Raw genomic sequence first — 9,381 nt, forward strand, 5'->3', positions numbered from 1 at the left:
ACTCTTGCTGAACACTACCTTGCTAGTGTTTGTTTTAGGGTTTCTTTTTCCCCTATAGATTCTAAGCTCCACACAAATAGAGACACACATATCCATTATTTGTTACCCCGTAACTAGTGTGTATCAAGATGCCAGCTATATCTGTCCGATTCTCAACAAGTATCCATGGAATAAACAGTAAATATGTTATCAAATGTCCTTAAGCCATATGTCTCCTATTAAGGTTAGTCTCGATGGAAAGGGGGTATGGGAGAGAATGAAGTACAGTCTTATATTTAGAGCACAGTGGGAATTCTTGATGCAGAACACTAACAAAGTTGAGTGATTGCCACTTGAAAGGGCTTTCAAGAAAACAAGAGTGGAGAATACCAATATATTGACAGACACAAAAATGCAGGTGAAAACTTATGAGTGAATGTCTTAAATTCTGTGTATGTTCTTTCCATTTACTCAAGAGATAATAATGTTATTATTCTTTTAAAGTTTGATAACCAAGCTAATGAAATATGGGACTGTATGTTCATAAAAGTAGCTATTATCAAAGGATTCCTGAGAATTACATTGTTGAATAAATTACATTCAGTGTAGAAGGAGATCAGCCGTGACTAATCTAGGTCTGCTTTTCCACATTATTTCTTGATTTATTTTCCACATGTCCACCAAACAAAATAAGCTTTCCTTCTGAGTGATTGTGATCTATATTTTAATTCAAAACATTTTCTTTGCATTCCAACTGAGTAGCTTTTTTCTTTAAACAAGAATAGGATTTTTTTTTTCATTCAGTAGAGCACCGTTGGTATTAACAATAAGAGATAAGACTGGTGGCCTTCATGTATATTCTTGTGCTTGCATGTTGTAAAAATATTTTTATAACACCTAAAGAACTAGGGCAAAGAAATATATCCATCAACTCGACTCTTGACCTTTAATTGTACTTAACAAATTTTACTGTTTGCGGCTCTTTAGTGGAGCCCAATGTCAACATATGCCCTCATTCCATACAGAATAGAAAAATATGTTCCCAAATATTGACAACATTGTTTATCAACAGCAGCCAGAAGTAAACTGTGAAGATAATTGGACTTGCCTCATAAATAGTGGCATGAAGAATCTCACAAAATAAATTTAAAGCAGCAAAATAAACATCCATAAGAAAACATTTCCTGCGGCAGGTGTTTGTCCTAATCTAAAAAGTCAATAATAAATAACTGCTTTATAAGGATACTGGGGTTTCTGATCAGAGAGTGCATTGCACAGTTGATTAATTCTGTAATGCATGATCAGTTGTCATGGAGATGAGAAACAGAGAAGCAGGTGACGTTACTCCCTGTATGGAGTATGACTGATGGCCTTTCAGTGTCAAGACTTTCTTGGATAAAACACCTCCTTGGATCTATGAGGCTGGTCTCATGGAACAACTCATTGGAACACTGCATTGATGAAGTCCTGATTTAGAACCAAGGATTTTTTTTTTTCAAAAGAAATACTTGTTTTTTATGGAAAGATCCCAGGCTGCACATTCATCCAGATGGATCCCAGTGAGGATTGACTATGCATTTTTAACACTATGAACACAACTCTTATTTATTTATTTATTTATTTATTTATTTATTTATTTATTTGGTCTCCAGGACTCTTTCAGAGTGAGAAACTCTATTGTGTGTTTCCCTCACCATGGAGAAACATAAATGACATTACATTGCCTGAGATAAATTCTTTTTTTTTTTTTTTTTTTGCAAAGATTTTATAGCAAAGATACCACAGATCTTTTTTGTGCTTTTGGCTATTTTGTAAACTTAGCTTAGACATGTAATATTTATTATAAGGCCAATATTCACATCTATATATTACTTGAATCATTAAAATTTGTTTTAAGAAACAATTGAATAATACCTGTTTTTATGTCTTCTGGCATTTTAGAAAGTCACCACAAATCATTAATTTTTGAAATAACATTTTCAGTGTAAAACTTTTAGATGTTTGTTTTGAACAAATAAATCCAAACTTGTGCTTTCATTAAACAAACACAATTTTCCAACCTTCTTTTAATGCATATCAGCATCTAGGATCTTAACAATTGGTCTTTTGTCAAGTAATTTCTATATAATTGTCAGTTTATAAAATCAAAAACTGGAACTTCAGGAATAAAATTCTAGCGAGAGAGATGGGACTTGAATCATATCTTTGACCTTGGGAGGAGACATGACATTTCAAACTACTAACAATCTACCATTGCTTTCATAGTCTAAATCTTTTATAATTATTGTCTGGCAGGAGGCTGTCTGATAGAGCAAAGACATACTGTGGTAATTTGAATGAGGAATGTCCCTTATAAGCTCAGGTACCTAAACACTTGGTTTCCAGTAGTTGGTGACACTGTTTGGAGAAGTTTAGGAAGTGCTGCCTTGGAGAAAGTACATCACTGGAAGCGTGTGCTAAGGCTATAAAGCCTTGCCCCATTTCCAGTTTGATATCTTGGCTTTGTGCTTATGGTTGAGGATGTGAGTTCTCACCTTTCCCACTCTGTTCACCATGCCTGCTACTTGTGGCTATTCGTCCTTTCTTGGATGGACTTTTATCCTTCTGGACTCAAATCCAAATACACTCTTCCTTCTATAAGTTCCTTTAGCTGAATTATCTTATCATAGCAACAGAAAACTAACTAATATACACACCATTGATCCTTCCTGCAAGAGTCTACCCAAATGGCCTTGTAAATTTCCTAAATAGGTAAACACCCCCTGGGAAAGCTGTCTATGCTGGAGTCGTTAGAATATACTATAAGAACATTCTAAACCTCAGTTTTATATGATGGTCTTTGTGGCCATTGTCCACCCTTACAGTAAATATGTACTGCTCTGCAATGGGCCCTTTGTCTATTTATTATCTGCTCTCAACTCATGATGGTGTTCCACTTTACTCCATGTGTTTACTCTGAGTGATTTTTGAGGAAGATTATAATGAATGGAGAGCTGAGAGAAGGGAAGAACAAGATCCTTGTGACACTAATGTTTAATGTATGTCTTAACCATAGTTTCTTTTCCTTTTGCTATGATAAAATAGCCCCTATATGCAATGTAGGAGGGGAATGTTTATATCAGCTCGTAATTGAAGGGGCAGTGCATTATGAAGGGCAAATAAAGGCAGCAGGGGCTTGAAGTCATATTGCATTCATAGTCAAGGAACAAAGGGCTACTACTGTTGTGTGCTCAGCTTTATGTAGTTCTATGCCTTGCTCAGGGAATGGTTGCACCTACAGTTAAGGTGGGTCTTACCACATCAACTAATATAATCAAGGTAACCTGCTGGGAGCATGGGCAGTGACCAATTTCTTAGGTGATTCTAGGTCCTGCCAAATTAAAGTTAACTCAATTTTGTCATGTCACAACATGTGTGGGTCTGTTTTTCTCTCTTTTCTTCTTAAAAATTTTAATTTTATTGCTTCTCCTCCACATGGTTTAGAGACAATCATTTCTGCCTCAGCCATCAAAGTGCAGGGACTGCGAGCATGTGCTATCATGTGTGGCTTTAGTGTATAACCTTTTATAATATTTTTTGGCAAATTATGTTACACACTGATGTTTGTAGGTTCACAAATAGTGAACTGAACTGTTCTTTCACTGAGAAGGGTTTGTAAGAAATTTTTTATTGATATGTTTTATAAAGTTGGTTATGGTGAGGCAGTGAATTAACTTCAGAAATGGATTAACTTGATTTTGTTCCAAATGTCTACCACCATAGCACAAGGGACATATATTTATTTAGTTGGTTAGAAAAAAGCCTGGCCAATGTGAGAGCATTAGCTAGATTGAATTTATCCATTTAACTCACAAATGTGTGTCCACAGCTTTAGAAAAAAACAAAAGACAAGAAATCAAAGGAATAATAACAGAGAAAAAATATATGCACATATACTTTTCACATATAAATATGTTACACACTGATGTTTAGTGTAAACATCACTATAGTTTCACAAATAGTAAACTGAACTGTTCTTTCACTGAGAAGGGTTTGTAAGAAAGTTTTCATTGATATGTTTTGTAAAGCAGGATATGCTGAGGCATTCATTCCTCCCTGCCCCCAGGTATCAGCCATGGTCTAGTGCAGAATGAAGTTTATTTGGGGGAATGAGAAGGGGAGTTGAGAATGGAATAGAGGCAGAGAGAGAGGAAACAGAGGAGGTAAGAGAGGGAGAGTGTGGGGGGTAAGGAGGTGGGTGGGAACATGTGGAGGTGGGAAGAGGGAGAAAAGAGTCAGAATGATAGAGAAAATGGTCAGCGAGAGGGAAGGGAGGCCAAACAGTCCTTTTTCTAGTAAGCCAGGATAACCTGGCTGTTGCTAGGTAACTGTTGGGCAGAGCCTAGACAGAATGCTAATATGCTAACAGTTATGAGAGGACAGGAAGACAGACTAGCCATGCAGGCCTCTGGGTATGTATGCATATGTAGGCTTGTTCTTTATATGTTCAAGTTTAGGGAAGATTGAAAGTAAAGCCTTTGAAGTACAAAAGAAAGCCAAACAAAAGTAGTCAATATGTAACATTTTATCATATCTATTGAGTGGAAAATAATTAAACATTAAAATTTGACTGCTATTTAAACTTTTATTTTTGACTATCAGATTTCTCAGGCAGTGTAGAGACAGGAGGCAGAAAGAGACCAGTCTGACCACAGCAGACAGGACTGCTGTTTATTTTGAAATAGCAAGGGACAGACAGTGGGAAAAGGAGTACCTGTGAAAGGAGAGAGGATTGGAGTTTATACGAGAGGTAGAATGAGAAGTTAAATACAACTTATGGGGCCCCTGTGCTAGCCTGCAGTTTCTTCCACCTGGAGATGTTTGTCTAGACAAGCCTGTTTTATCTTTAGAAACTGCCTTGCTCTCTATCAGGATAGTGGGCAACTGAGCTTTGTAATGGCAATGAGGGGGGAGGGGATGGTGTTTCAATATTTGGGCAGGGGATTTCAGGTAGCCATAGGAGAATGGAAAGTTTCTTGGTCTGGGTCTGGAACAATTTTTTCAAGATTTATTACAACAGCAATACTCCCAGTAACTACAATATTACACATACCAATTCTGCTATTAGTGAGCATTGCTTGTGACAAGAATGGCCACTGACTGATAAAATGTGTCTTAACTGGAGGGATAAATGAAGATCTAATGGAAGCTATAATCAATGTGATTATGATATAGGTATATTGCTGTGTCTTTCAGGACAGTGGAGGCTTGAAAAAGGGAATTAGGGTCTCAGAAAAATTGAGGATTGCCAAACCTGCCCCAGGCCAGTGGATTTTGGACGTTTTGTCTTGATAACTTGTATAGTGAAATTCATAGACCACTGATGTTGTTATCAGGCTCCAAACCCATGATATCACATCTAGGTGACCCCCATATTGTTGCCAAGGCAACTGCCATACATTCCCAGAATCCACCTGGCTATCTCCCACCTTTACTCGTGAGAGGCTACATCACTGCCCATATAAATAGGCGAACCCCCCCCCAACCTCTCTACTTCTTTCCCCATCTTCTGTCCCCACCTTTGCCCTGTCTCCTGAATAAACCTCACTTGGGACTATTTGGTCTGCTCTGGTCTGTCCCGAGCTGCACAACATTGTACAACACTGTACAACACTGTACAACACTGCTGCACAACACTGTACAACACTGTACAACACTGTACAACACTGCACAACACTGTACAACACTGCACAACACTGCTGCACAACACTGTACAACACTGTACAACACTGCTGCACAACACTGTACAACAACATTGGTGCATTGACCAGGAATTGAATCCCAGCTGTGGAGGTGAGAGCACTGAATCCTACATGTACAACAACTGAAGATGATTTTTTACAGATAAGTTTATTATAGAGTCATAGATGGGAGAGAGAGAGCAGGAGATGGGGGAGGGAGGCAGAAAAGAAGAGAAGAGAAGAAAGGAGAGGAAAGGAGAGGGAAAAAGGGAGGAAGAGAGAGATAAATAAGAGAGGGACAGAGAGACAGAGAGACAAAGAGACAGAGAGCACAGAGCTCCTATATAATGAGAGGTCCCAAGGTATACTGTAGCATCAAACTGTTAGTCTGTAGACATTTTAAAGTCTATATGGCAGAAAGCAGAGTAAGATATGGGCAGGGGCATGAATTGGTCAGTCCATTTGACCCAGCCAGGTGTCCAGGTGCTTCTTTTTTGTTTTGGTCACTGCCTTAGGCTTTCTACTGCAGGGAAGGGACACCATGATCAAAGCAACTCTTATAAAGGACAGCATTTAATTTACAGTTTCAGAGGTTCAGTCCATTGTCATCATTGCAGGAAGCATGGTGGTATGCAGGCAGACGTGGTGTTGGAAGAGCTGAGGCGTCTACATCTTGATCCAAAGGCAGAAGAGGACCTTCTTCTACAGGCAGCCAGGAGGAGACAAATTCTACACTGGGTGGAACTTGAGCATAGCAGATCACAAAGGCCATTCCTACAATGACACACTTCCTCCAGCAAGGCTACATCTACTCCAATAAGGACATACCTGTGTCCTAATAGTGCCACTCCTTGTGGGCCAAGCATTGAAACACATAAATCTATGGTGGCTAAACCTATTTAAGCCACCATAGTCACATTATCTCATATTGATTTTAGGCATAGGCAATGATTTAGGAGATAACAAAGAAATAGGAAACATTCTAGCAATCTGACCTCTAGTTAGGGCATTCTTGGACCTACTTTTGGGGGGTTTCTGACCCGCTCGATCGGCTTCTGTCTCAACTGGACAAGTTCTCATCTATTGGACATGCTCATTGTAAAACCTCTGGAATTGGTTCAGAAATACAGGTTTTATGGGGCAGCAGACTTTCAAGCCATTGTGTTCATGGATCTCTGATACATTCACTCTTGCACCTCAGCTTACCTTCAGCTCCACTAAACTTTTGACTCGATTTTCCTAACTATAAAACTGTGAATTCACTCCAGAAAACTTTCATTACCTCTTTGAGATGTAAGTCTTTTATAACCCAATAATGCCTTTCTTAAGTACCTGGGAGCCATTCCTTTGAAATGTAATAATGAAGAAAAATAGATCTCTCTATTTCCCAGTTCTGTGAGGAAAGCAGGACTGGGACCCTTACAATAGGCAGCTGGCCTGCTGTCAATTATGTGGCTCAGCCACACTGGCAACACTTAGCAATCTTCTAATACTTTTTCATTAGCTGAGAAAAGCATTTTTTAAACGTTCATATTTGGTGTTTCAGAGGAGTTGGGTCCAGTTTTTTCCATTGTTGCGGTAGACTTCAATAAAGTCTTCCTTGATATTTTTAGCCGGAGTCAAATACAATATCTGTTTTACAGGGGGTAAGAAAGAAAGAAACCAACATCTGCTTGAATATGCTGACTGCTGCCTAAAACCACAGCAGGGACCTGAGCCAAAGCATCCTGCACATCAACACTGGCCATTGGGGGCTCCTGTCCTTAGTGCTTCACAGTTGGCTAAGACAGATGGGGCCTAGGACAGACTCTGAGTCTGAATGTTTACTTGAACATAAGAAGACCAGACCAGCCCTCCCACTGCATATTCTTTAATGACAACCTCATCCCAATGTTTAACCAATAGTTTTCAGTTTGCTTCTGGCAGAGCTAACTTTCAGCAAAATGACAAGTTGACCCAGAAAGTGAAAAATAAAATAATAATCCTTGGCCAGTATTGGTGTATGTCTTTAACCCCAGCACTTGGGAGCAGAGTTCAAGGTTAGTCTGGTCTAAAGAGTGAGTTCCAGGACAGCCAGGGATACACAGAGAAAACTTGTCTCAAAAACAAAATAAATAAATAAAATAAAATAAATTACGAGAGCCTTGCTCTACTGTTCTCTGCTGACCAATCATTTCCTTCCTTCTTCTCCTCCTCTTCTTCCCCCTCCTCTTCTCTTCCCTTCTCACCCATCTCCTCCTTCTCCTTCCTCCTCCTATTTTCTTCTGTGGTTTTTGAGTTAGTGTTCCATGGCTTCTGAGAGGCTCCTCTAGATTTGCCCTTAAATTGGAGTTACTTAGTGCTGGGCTTGAAACAATGATTCATACTGTGGGCTAGAAAACTTAATCATAAATAAAGGAGCTAATTAGTACACTGCAACCAAAAGACAGGATTTATCATAGCATGAAGCATGAGTTTTATTCTGCGTTTTCTGGGCTGGCTAAACTGATTGCTGGCAGCTGATCACTGTAGTTAGTGGTAGCCAGAAGCCTCACTGAATAACCTGTCCTAGAGAAGGATGATTGGAATTATCCTATAGCTTCCACAAACACATCAACTTTTGCTTGTGTACGACTCTTTAGTGTGAAGACCCCTTTGTCCTTTTCTGCCTGATTTCCTTTCCAGAATTTCTTGGCACACTGCAGCTTTTGGCTAAGCTTTGGATAATGGTAGATGTTCTCTTCTGGGGTAAGAATGCATTTTTCATAACCGTTGCACACACTCAGGAAATTCTATTCAGAACTCTATAGAAGACAAGTACATAGCAGGAAAGGGAAGGCTTTTGGATTCATTTCATTGTTGTATAGATCCATTAAATATAGGTCATGTATTTGAAGGGAAGTACATTTAGTACTTGGGGAAATTATTTCAAGTATATTATAACTAAAATTAAAACACATCTTGCCAGATAATGGATTGCTGCAAATTATTATACACGCTTCATCTAAGGAGCTGTCAAGACTTTATAAATGAGTACCACATTGTCTGAGATGCTTAGAGAATACAGGCAGCTTCCTTGGACTAATGCTAGCTGTTGGCTGGTAGTGCAGAATAATTACATCTTCATTGGCAATTCTTCCAGGAACTTGCTCTCTGCATCTGTTTATTATAATGCTCTCCCCCTTTCTACCTCCTCTGGTTTCTAACCTTACCTTTTCAAGTTTAATGCTTAGTCTATACGAAGATCAACACCTTAGAGTATAACGGGATTCAACAAAGGATTTACAGAGACATGGATGGCACATTCTGTAAAGGTGATGTAACCTTATAGAGGAAAAATAAGAACAGCATCCCTGGACCAATTCCAGGAATGTTTGCATAGAGTACAGATTCTGAAGGACTGTGATACTGAAGGAGAAATTTGGAAATGAACTGCCATGAGTGGGACTTTGGCAGAAATTCAGTTCAGCTCAGCAACAGTGCATTAAAACAAGCAGAGTTTAGGAGCTGCACGAGATCTGGGTGTTCTTAAGGAATTTATGATCAGAGTGGGATTCTTATTCAGAAAGGCTTTTCTCTTCATTTTCCCTTTTAATTAAAAACTTCATACACTACATTTGTATATGTTTCCCCACTCTACTTCTTCCAGGTCCTCCCCACCCTTCCCATCCAACTTCATGCTAGCTAGCTCTCTCTCACTCTA

This window comes from Arvicanthis niloticus, chromosome 14, assembly GCF_011762505.2.
Source record: "Arvicanthis niloticus isolate mArvNil1 chromosome 14, mArvNil1.pat.X, whole genome shotgun sequence".
Classification (NCBI taxonomy): domain Eukaryota; kingdom Metazoa; phylum Chordata; class Mammalia; order Rodentia; family Muridae; genus Arvicanthis; species Arvicanthis niloticus.